The 10,774-nt window shown below is 36.8% G+C and overlaps 1 long non-coding RNA gene across 1 annotated transcript; it reads left to right on the top strand.

Moving 5' to 3' along the window:
* Positions 1–1,283: 1,283 nt before the first annotated feature.
* Positions 1,284–10,483, top strand: LOC107586112 (uncharacterized). Its single transcript, XR_001609320.1, has 3 exons — positions 1,284–1,294; positions 6,120–6,126; positions 10,319–10,483. It is a non-coding gene; the product is annotated as an uncharacterized lncRNA (long non-coding RNA).
* The last annotated feature ends 291 nt before the right edge of the window (positions 10,484–10,774 follow it).

The raw sequence follows: 10,774 nt of genomic DNA, 5'->3' as shown, positions 1-10,774 counted from the left end.
ACTCTCTAAAGCGAGAGGAGACCTAGCTACACTCAACGCCATAGGCAGTTAGTGAGGCTCAAAAGAAAGAGCCTACAATTCATATTACTGCCTAAGCGGAGCTCCGGGGAGCGGAGGCTTCAGCAAGACGACTCTCTTAAACGAGAGGAAACCTAACAACGCTCAACCCTAGTAGAGAAGCTCCTAGATCTCAGCATGACGACCCTCTAAAACGAGAGGAGACCCAAGTACACTCAGTGCTAGAGACAGTTCACGCAGCTCACCAAAGAACCTTCAAACTATTAGTACTGCCTAAGCGGAGCTCTGGAGAGCGGAGGTTTGAGAAGAATGACTCTCTTAACCGAGAGGAAGCCTAACAACACTCAACCCTGGTAGGGGGGCTCTTAAGAGTGGAAGTCTCAGCATAACGACTCTCTAAAACGAGAGGAGACCTAACTACACTCAATGCCAGAGGCAGTTAGGGAGGCTTAAAAGGAAAACACCTACGAACTCATATCACTGCCTAAGTGGAGCTCTGGAGAGCGGAGGCTTCAGCAGAAAGGGCATTGTCGTTTTTTCATTTCATGCTTCAGACACCGGTCACGCTGAAGGCGTTCCCCTAGCGCCCTCTAGAGGATGCAGCGTGGAGTTCCCTTTCGAAAGGGAACTGCATGTTTCCATTCAAATTTTTATTTTTTTTTGATGACAAACATTTTTTTGTGCATATTAAGAAATAGGCTTTCAAAAATAAATCTTGTCAGTTTTGTATATTAGGGTTGTGTGTTACACCTAATCTTGTTCAATTAATGTTTATTGCATTATTTCAGTTTCATGTGTGTTACCATGATGGTGTTTAGTGTTTGTGTGTATGACACTGTGCAACTATTATATATGTTATTATTTAATAGCTGCTTGTGATGGGCTTTGGTTCATCATGTGACTTTCTCATCACCACCTGCATTTGGTGGTTATCAGTGTATTACAAAGGTACAAAACAGGTGCTGAAACAGTACTTCAATAGGTTTTTTTACCGTAAATTTTACGGATTTTTTTTAACAGTGTACCCTGAGAAATGTTCTCTGGAGTAAAAGTGTGGCTACTAGGCCCTTTTGTTAAAATGATCTCAGACTCACACTGATTGCTATTTATTGTGGAATATATTCTATAGGCCTATACAAATATATTGGACTTCACTTCTTCATAATACTGTCTATAATATACGCCTCTCTTTATCCAAGCATATGCAGGACTTTTGTAATACCCCCACGGTGGTTTCACAAACTATTTCTCTCTTGAAATGTGGAATTATCGACATGTTAATTCTTAGCACTGGCCCATAGTTCCCAATTGCATTATTAATAGAAGAGAATAATGTGCATTTTCTCTAAAGAGACATGTCTGCCTAATGGTTGTATAATTTGTCTGATATCAAGACGTTTTACTTATTAGTCTGGTTTCCTGTTGTGCTTGCTGTGTCTTGGCTCATTGCACTGTATTAGATGGTAGATTGCTAATAGTTGAGAAGAGTCCTGAGAGAGGAGACGGCAATGCTACCTAAAAAAACTAGGGTAGATAATCAGCCTCTTTGTCTACCGACTGGTTAAATTGATTTTCTGAGGGAAAACAGCTTGTGCGTGAAATACCCTTGTGTGCGCACACACACACACACACACACACACACACAGACAGACAGACAGAGTTCCAGGATGAAACCAGAAGAGCTGCATGTGGGGCTAAAACAGTTACAAGAATGCTTTTGAATTCCTTGTTAAACTTTCTTCAGGCTTAATGTCTAAAGAGACTAGTTTTTTATGTTTTAGACAGTTTATTTAACAAAGAGCCTTTCTTGTGAGAATCAACAAGGGATGGTTTTTAATCAGAGCATAAATATTCTATGATTTTATGTATTACATGTAATTCTCCTCCTGTATCAAATATCTGATGTATATCTTTAACCTAGATTTTAACATTAATTTAATTGTATTTTATTTTTGAGGTCCACTTATGATGTTAGTAGTAAAGTTATAATTTCATCAAGATTTTTGTGACAAAATCAGTCAGAATTTAGTTTTTTGTGGATGGAATGACCCTTAAAAAAGTTTGATAAGGGGTCAGTCCGATAATGAGGAATTAATAATGATAATAATAATAATAATAATAATAATAATAAAATATTTCGAATTTAGTTTTTCATGAATGGAATGAAAAATAAAATAAATACATACATACATGCATACAAAGTTTGAAGAGGAGTCAATCCGTTCATGAGAAATTAAATTAGGACTGATTTTGTTAAGTTTTCTTTTATAAAAGTATAAGAATTATAAGAAAATTTGAATTATTAAGAAATTGTTTTGAACTGCTGGATTACATCATGGCAAAGTCAAAAAAACGTGATAGAATGTTAATAAGTTGCACAGGTATAAAACAAGCCATTATTGCAGTTTAGTTTCATTACACACAGTATGTACAATTTGAATGCTTTTATCTCTGAAGAAAATTTGGTTGTTCATGATATGACCCCTTGAATGTCATTGAAATAAAAATGAACTATGCATGTGTGACACCAAAAGAGAAGTGTAAAGATGGCTGTCTCTCTGTGGATCATGCTGTGGTCACATCTGTCCATGCAGTGGAGCAGCAGACGGTCAGAACCCTTGCAGAGAAGCCTAAACCTCCAACAGCTGGGTCAGATTGAACTTGCCACTCATCAAATTAACACAGATTTGATGGACTGTGCATTTAATACTTTTGCTGCTTAACTGCTCTGGGGTGCATTTCCCAAAAGCATCGTTATCTAACTATGGTAGTTCGTTCCATTGAAATATATTGGTAATGACGGAACTTGCGACCATAGTTGCTTTTGGGAAACGCACCAATGCACGGCACGGTTTTGCAAATATCAGTTCTCTGAGAATAATAATATTCAGGAGTTCACTGGTGTGGGGTACTTTGTGTGTTAGTCACTGCTGATTTGTGTATGTGTGCAGTTTAATTAAATGCAAATACTATTGATTTGTCGAGGCTTTGTGGTGGAATTATATAATTCAATCCACTGCCCTTTGCGACAAGATAATGCTCACTATAAAACTGAGTAGTTTGCTGGCCTAGGATCAGTTTCTACAACCCAAATCCAAACATTAACTATTAGTGAGATTGGATGGATAGAAGAAAGGAAGATAAATAGAAAAAAAGTTTAAACAGCCTTGAAGATTGAAGATAGATAAACAAATAGACAGCCAGATGGATTAGGGAATGAACAACAGAACAAACAATATATTGAATGATAGAGTGATAAATGGATAGAATGACAGATAGATAGAACAATATAAAGATAGAACGACTGATTTAATGATAGCTAGAATAAACAAACGATAGATAGATAGACAGACAGACAGACAGACAGACAGACAGACAGATAGATAGATAGATAGATAGATAGATAGATAGATAGATAGATAGATAGATAGATAGATAGATAGATAGATAGATAGATAGATAGATAGATAGATAGATAGATAGATAGATAGATAGATAGATAGATAGATAGATAGATAGATAGATAGATAGATAGATAGATAGATAGATAGATAGATAGATAGATAGATAGATAGATAGATAGATAGATAGATAGATAGATAGATAGAATGAACAACAGAACAGTTGATGGATGGATGGAGATGGATAGATGGATGGATGATGGAATGAACAACAGAACAGACGATAGCTAGATAGCTAGATAGATAGTAGATAGATAGATAGATAGATAGATAGATAGATAGATAGATAGATAGATAGATAGATAGATAGATAGATAGATAGATAGATAGATAGATAGATAGACTAAACCCTTCTGCCGATAGAGAAAGAAAAACAAGCTGAAAAGGCAGGAAAAATCCTTGAAGCACTGGGAAAAAACCTCAAACTTAAGCATTTGCATTTTATGTTGTGATCAAATATGAGCTTATGTAATGAACCAGATTTTCTACTGTGAGGACTGAATGTGTCCCATCCAGCTCATGCAGCCGAGCATATTCTGGACAAATAAAAATATACATAAATATCAATACGAGATGATGTTGTAGTGGTTGTCATCTTTGTATATCTACCATAATAATAACAATGATTCATCACTGGCTGCCTTGTACAAACTAAATTTATGTGCCATCTTGAAACTAATAAATATCTGCAAATCATTTATGGAGGGTGATTTGTTTGATGCATCTGCCAGACTAGAAAGAAATTAATCAATAATGCTTTATTAAGCATAATGACTGAAATCAATCAAGTATTTGAAATAGCCTAAAACAAAACAGGAACAAAAATTTTATAAATTCCATAAAACTAAGCTGGAAAGACACTTGAGTAAAGAGGAAGCTACTGTTTTGTTACACTCTGAGTGAGCAGACATGCTGAAAATCACCTATCAAGCAGTCAAACAACCTTAACACATGATTACACACAAACACATATGTTCACAACGTCTGAGAGTCTCTCTTCTACTCTGATCTCTCTTGCTGTCATTTCTTCAAGTAATCTTTTCACTCCAATAGTTTTCTGTTATCAGCTCTGCCCTCAATTTAAACACTCCCTCTGTAAGAGTCTCTCATCATTTCAAAGTCAAACTCATTCGTCATTACATTGATCTTGATTGTGTGTGTGTGTGTGTGTGTGTGTGTGTGATTGTGTATCTCAGAATGTATATGTGAGTTGGATATCTGTGTTTATCATGCATACTGTATGTATCTATTGTTTGTTCTGCTGTTCATTACATTCATATCTTTCTATTGTTCTATATGCATTGTTTGTTCTTTTGTTCCTTCCTTCCTTCCATCCATCCATCCATCCATGCATCCTTCTATCTGTCATTCTGTTATTCTATCAATTATTGCAGATTTAGATATCAGTACAGTCTCAGGGACTGTAAATGTGATCAGTGGCACATATGATTAGAAACGATCATTCGGTCTCAGATTGAGGTTCAGATGCTTGGCTGGCTGTCGTGGACAGAACAGTGAGTTGGCAAACACTCACTCCGGACACACACAGCTGGTTTGTCCAAAACAACAGGACAAACAGAGGATAAAAACTAGCGAAACAGCAGAACAGATTCAGATAGGGAACTCAGCATCTCCCCAGGTCATCAATCACCCCTTATGGGGTTTAAATAAGCGACCTGTGGGTTACCAGACCAGAGCTGCAACTGCTTCTACCTCCCAACACGTGGGTCACTACTGTATGAGTTCATTTAAATACTGTTCAGCTTATTTAAATACTGTATTAGGTCTGTAGCACAATGTCTTACATATTGAAGTTCATATTGCCTCTCTGCTCCTTTGCTGCATCTTCTTGGCTTATTGCCTTGATCTTATCTGCCTGTATCTCATGGATTTTAGCTTGCAGTATCAGATAAGAACAGAGAAGCGTTAATCCACAGAAAGATAGCAGAGTGAGCGGGTGGAGAGGAATATAACCTCAGGCCTTGAGCTCTAATTCTTCAGTAATTGGAGGACTACTGCGCTCTTAGCTGTTCTAATGCTAGCCGAAGCAAAGCCCATCTATGATCTCCACATACACCTCTAAGAACTAACAACTGGATTTTTCACATCATAGATGCTGCAATATAATGATGAAAAGATGCAATGATCTGGACTAATGAAAATAATATATATATATATTTTTTTTAATTAAACATTACACTGAACATAACAATTTGAGTTAAACTAAAGAACTCAACTAAATGAAATATAAACATGAATTTCTTAATGTTTGTTGTTCCCCTTTTGCTTTAATGACAGCCAGGTTATGCATCATTAAGAATCGAACTGCATTTAAAGTTCCAGATCTATTCCTGAATTTGAATTGAGATAGAAAACTGAATTGCAATTAAAATGTAAATGTAAGGAAGTAAAATGGAAACCAACTAGACAAGCAGATAATAGATAGATAGATAGATAGATGGGTTGCTAGAAACGACATAATTCCTCATCATATTTAAGTGTTATTTAAAATGTTATTTAAATCCTAATATTTTCTGTTTATTTCCAGGTTTAAGTGAAATTTTCAATCTCAGTCTGACCCCACTTTCTTGGATGTAATAATTTTATTTTTCGACAAAGAGGGACATTGTGTTGAATTAGCTGTTCAGTGCATCAAAAAAAAATAGAAACAAGGAGTCCTTCAAATGAAGGTGTGTTGCAAAGAGACGTGATTGGGAGCTCACAGCATACTGTGCTTTAGCTTGGATGCTTGTCAAGGAAAAGTCCCAGTTACCTCCATTTCTGTCAGCCTCACCGTGAGGGTCCTAATGGACTCTCCAGAGCTTTTGTGCCTCTGGTTGCAAAAGTAATCATCTACAGCAGACTGCGGACAGCTGCTTGTGTGAAGGTCTGAATGTAGGTGTGAGGTTAGCCCATATGTCTGAGTGTGTGTCTATTGAAGAGTCTGATTCTAGAGGTATTGTACTGTATGCATGTGTGACGGTGGGTGGAAGAAAGTGTTATCAGAGTGTTTAGTATTAGCTCATTGACTTTAGCTTTACATCAGAAGTTCACAGGCGCTTTGTTCCATCTGTGCTCCAATCATCAGGTTCAAGGTCAAGGTTTATTTATATAGCACCTTAAAAACAACACAGATGTTGACCAAAGAGCAAAAGACACACATAATAAAACAGAACACAACAAATAGTTGATCTGATAACTTGAAGAGTAATAAAACAAAAGTTTTAACATAATAGTTAAAAATAGACGTAACCTGCTACATCACAAGCTGCTACCTCAGGCATTAGAGAAATACATATGAGAATAAAACCAAGTTATGAGTAAGCCTGAGAAAAAAAGATGTGCTTTAATTGATGCTTTAAAAACAGTTAATGTAGGGGAAACACTAATCATTAGGGGTAGTGTGTTCCAAAGTTTTGGAGCATAGACTGAAAAAGACCTGTCTCCTTTAGTTTTCAGACGGGATTTTGGGACATTTAGTAACAGCTGGACTGAAGATCTGAGTGATCTCTGAGGAGAATACAAACTTAAAAGTTCTGATATATAAGTAGGGGCAAGTCCATGTAGAGCTCCATGTAGAATCATTAGGGGTAGTGTGTTCCAAAGTTTTGGAGCATAGACTGAAAAAGACCTGTCTCCTTTAGTTTTCAGACGGGATTTTGGGACATTTAGTAACAGCTGGACTGAAGATCTGAGTGATCTCTGAGGAGAATACAAACTTAAAAGTTCTGATATATAAGTAGGGGCAAGTCCATGTAGAGCTTTAAACACATACATTAAAACCTTAAAATCAATTCTTTGTTTCACTGGGAGCCAATGGAGAGAGGCCTGGATAGGTCAAACATGTTCCCTCTTTTTTGTCCCAGTCAGAAAGTGAGCTGCAGCATTTTGGACTAAATGTAATGGTGAGAGTAATGACTGACTGATTCCAGCATACAAGGCATTACAGTAATCAAGCCTTGAGGAGATAAAAGCGTTCTCAGAAAGAGCAAAGCTCCAGCTTGGATGCCCACGGTCTTACTGACAGAACCCTTGATCTACAGAGCACTGCAGAGTACAATAGATCTGAGGACCAGCACTTAGCGTAAAACTGTAGAAAGCAGCAGTTTGCAATATCTGAAACAGCATCTATACTAATACTGCATTCCGTTTTAACTCCGTAAGCTGTAATTTCCAGTTTTATACAAGTGTGATACAACATCACTTAAAGTCAGACTTCCAACTTGTGCATTTCTGCACAGTTGCACAAGTTGGAAGTCTGACATTAAGTATTTTTGTTGTTGTTGTTGTTATTATATATTTTTTTAGATACTGGCCACAAAATGAGATGCAATTTGAAGCATTTCAGTGACTCGCTATACTGACAGATCTACCTGCAGAAATAATGAGGCTGTTGAGAACAACTTGCCAGTTAACACATAAAAGAAGTAGACTCTTTCTCCCAAGCCTTTATTAGAATTGATTTCAAATATTTAGCAGGGAGAATATTCTTATAATTTTTTTTAGCAAGAAACTAATTACCTCTGTTCCAAAGCCTACAGCATTGAGGTGACTTGCTGTCCACTGCCTACGTAAGGCAGCTACATTTTAAGATTTACATTGCTATGCAACAACAATTACTGCACACACAATTCATTTTTTAAATAGAGTTTAGTGTTAACATGTTGCTAAGCTGAAGCTGCAATTATTTACATTTATGCATTTGGCAGACGCTTTTATCCAAAGTGACTTACATTCAAGGTGCATTTAAAAAAAAAAATCAAACCCATGACTTTGATGTTGCTAGCGGCTTGCTCTACTCTTTAAGCTACAGAAAGGCAATTCTTAAATAAGCATAACAATTGATCAAAGCACACAAATATTGATTACAATAGTATTTTTGTTTATTATTTAATGACAGCCAGGGTTATACACCATTCAGAATTGAATTAAGAATGCCTTTTAAAGTTCCACTTCAGTTCCTGAATTTGAATTAAGATAGAAAACTGAACTGCATTTCAAACTGGAATGTAAGGAAGTACAATAACAATTAATTAGACAAGCAAGAAAGAGTTTTGAAAAATTTTTAAAATCCTTAAAGTTTGAAGCAAGATCAGAAAGAACAAATGAACAAACAACAGCATATAGTACAGGAAACAACAACAATAAGTGCACAGTTGATTCCAGTGGTTAGTATTAACATATAAATGCATAGCACATAATATGTTTTAGTACTGAATGAAACAGAAGCATATTAATAATCACATTTCTCAGGATTCTATCTGTTGTCTTGGATTTTTTTTTTTCCGGAGCTCAGCACAATTCATTCTTGAATTACCTTATTCAAGAGGGATGTAATTCTGCTCAAGAATTTGGTCATAATGAGGTATCTTATGCAATAATGTTGCATATTTTTTCTGCCTTTTGTTAGGAGCAGCCTTTGCGTTCAAAGCGCTGATGGCTTCAAATTATGTCTATATTCATTAGGTGTCGGAACAGAGCTAGCGAGTATAAAGATGTACAGATTTTGTGCAATTTTAAGTAGATACCTTCCAAGATGTACTGCATTTGAGACAGACAGAGAAACTTTACTCCCTCAATCACTACAATCATTGTGGAAATGAACTATGTTATATTTGCATATAGTGTGAGAATAGAATTTAAATCCATTTTACCAGAGACATTTCTGTAGCCAAGTATAATTGAATGTGCATATTCAATCGAATAGCGGTTTGGTCGATCAAGATGCATGAAGTATAAATACCCACATAAGCAGATATAAATACAGATGAAACATATATTGTTGCTTTATTCTTTGGCTCTCTGCAGTGCAGTGCTGGTGGTGGTTGAGGAGATTCCCCGCTTTCATGTTAAGTGCTTTGAGTACCCAGAAAAGCTCTATATAAATGTAACTAATTATTAATTATTATTAATCAGACGAAAAGGCTTGTCAAGTTTCATTATAGAAACCCGCTTATCAACATTCATCAAAATAGTTGTACTTTTTAATATTCCGTGTCGTCGTTTTCAATCTTTCCTATTCTCGTCAGCATGAGTCACTCTCACAGACATGCTGTTTTCCTGAACGTCTGTATTGTGATGATACACAAGCTCCTGCTCGTACACACAAACCAAAGTGCATTTTGGGTTATTTTACTCCATTTAGGATGTTAAACCATGCATCTTCTCGGTGGTGGCTGCACCATTTGAACTCAAAATCTGAGCTTTGCAGTCGTGTTTGGGATCTCCTCTGTGTGTAATGGCTTAACGTGACAGCTTGACTTCACTGAGGCTCAGAAAAACCACAGCATGCCTCCAGTATCTCGAGCATTAAAAATGCATTACGTCCTGTGATTTCATGTTTCACTCGTAACAAAAGTACGTCCGTTTTTATTACTAAATAAAAGCAGCAGACTAATGCATTGTTTCTTAGCTGTTCCAAAGGGTAGGCTATATAAATTTTGCAAAAGATGCTGTCAGTGCTGTTTCTCAGTCTACACGCACACACACACAAACAAATAACTGTCTGAATGTTAACAGTAAGGCATTATTTCACATTTCCTTTTAGTTTTACTTGAAGTACAAAAAAATAAAAAAACAATTAAACACACAAAAGAATTACTGAAACTTTAAAATGAAAACGGAAAATATGAAAATAAAATTTAATTAAAATATTAAGAAAAACTATAATAGTAAATCAGTGATATTTCGGAAGTATATATGTAACAGAGACGCTGGAGTTTGGTTAGAATCCATGAGCGGAAGTTTATTAAAAGTCGAGGCTTTAAACAGATGTCGATAATCAGGCAGAGGGTCAAAATCAGAGAAGCAAGCAGATCGTTCGTCATACACCAGGGCAGAAGCAGAGACAATACTGGAGAGGCAGGCAATGAGTCCAAACACGAACATCAGTCCTATCAGGCGTCAGAACAAAAGGGGCAGAGTACAAATACCGTGAGTCAAGAAGTCAGGCAGAATCATACACAGGAAATCAAGCAGGAACAGAGGAAGAATAACACTTGGTAAGACTGGAGCTGACCCCCTCTTCGTCTCGAGTCCAGTAACACATTCACCCTATATGCCAGAGTTCCATCAAAGTCCAGTGGTGGTGGTGGTGGTTCTGGGGCTTCATGGCCAGGGTCAGTTCCCGAGTGGACGGGTTTGAGGAGGGACACATGGAAAGAGGGAGAGATACGATAGTGCTTGGTAGCCGCAACTTGATGTCCTTCATGGAGAGCCAGACCCGTTGTCCTGGTTGGTAGGGAGGGTGTGGGCGACATCGTCTATTGGCTTGGGATTCTTGTGTTCTCACAGCT

This window comes from Sinocyclocheilus grahami, unplaced genomic scaffold, assembly GCF_001515645.1.
Source record: "Sinocyclocheilus grahami isolate Dianchi unplaced genomic scaffold, SAMN03320097.WGS_v1.1 scaffold77.1, whole genome shotgun sequence".
NCBI classification, from domain to species: domain Eukaryota; kingdom Metazoa; phylum Chordata; class Actinopteri; order Cypriniformes; family Cyprinidae; genus Sinocyclocheilus; species Sinocyclocheilus grahami.
This window is presented reverse-complemented; position numbering and strand designations above follow the sequence as displayed.